The sequence below is a fragment of the Hoplias malabaricus genome, chromosome 2 (assembly GCF_029633855.1).
Source record: "Hoplias malabaricus isolate fHopMal1 chromosome 2, fHopMal1.hap1, whole genome shotgun sequence".
Taxonomy (NCBI): domain Eukaryota; kingdom Metazoa; phylum Chordata; class Actinopteri; order Characiformes; family Erythrinidae; genus Hoplias; species Hoplias malabaricus.
The window spans coordinates 79407898-79408837 of NC_089801.1; positions in this window are offsets into that span (position 1 = coordinate 79407898).

A 940-nucleotide genomic window follows, 5' to 3' on the forward strand; every position below is an offset into this window, starting at 1 on the left:
GAACATGTTTCTGAAACTGTCTGAACTGGCTTTCAAACAGCTGATGAAGGGCAATGTGATGTTCTATGAAGATGACCTGAGAGAGTGTGGGATTGATGTCACTGAGGCCTCAGTGTACTCTGGAATTTGCACTGAGATCTTTAGGGAGGAGTCTGTGCTTTACCAGAGGAAGGTTTACTGCTTTGTGCATCTGAGCTTTCAGGAGTTCCTGGCTGCTTTCTATGTGTTTCACTGCTGTGTGAACAACAAGAGGAAGGAAATGAAGTTTCTGAAGCCAAAAAAAATGAAGTGGTCTGACAGTGTTTCACTGGACGAGCTGCTGGAGGGAGCTGTTCGTACAGCTTTAAAGAGTAAGACTGGACACCTGGATCTGTTTCTCCGTTTTCTGTTGGGCATATCACTGGAGTCCAATCAACAACTCCTGCAGGACCTACTGACACACACAGTGAGCAGCTCTGAGAGCATCAAGAAAACAGTTCAGTACATCAAACACATGATACAATCAGAGGATTTTCCTTCTGACAGATCTATCAACCTGTTCCTCTGTCTCACTGAAATGAACGACTCCTCTTTATCCAGTAAAATCCAGGAGTATCTCAAAACAGAGAAACACTCAGATAAGACACTGTCTGCTGATGAGTGTTTAGCATTAGCCTACATGCTCGTGAACTCAGACAAGGTGCTGGATGAACTGGACTTGAGGAAGTACAACACCACTGAGCAGGGTTATTGGAGACTGATCCCAGCTGTGAGCAACTGCAGAAAGGCAGTGTGAGTGCTGTTTCTATATGTTTTTTTTATATATATATTTCAGGTTGTTGTTGACTGAGAAAAGTTTCCAGATGTTTTACGGTCAGTAGAAGTTCTTCACTCTGTGTATAATTAGGATGTGATAAATAAAATGAATGAGACAGGTGGAGTTTGATGAACATGGATAAGA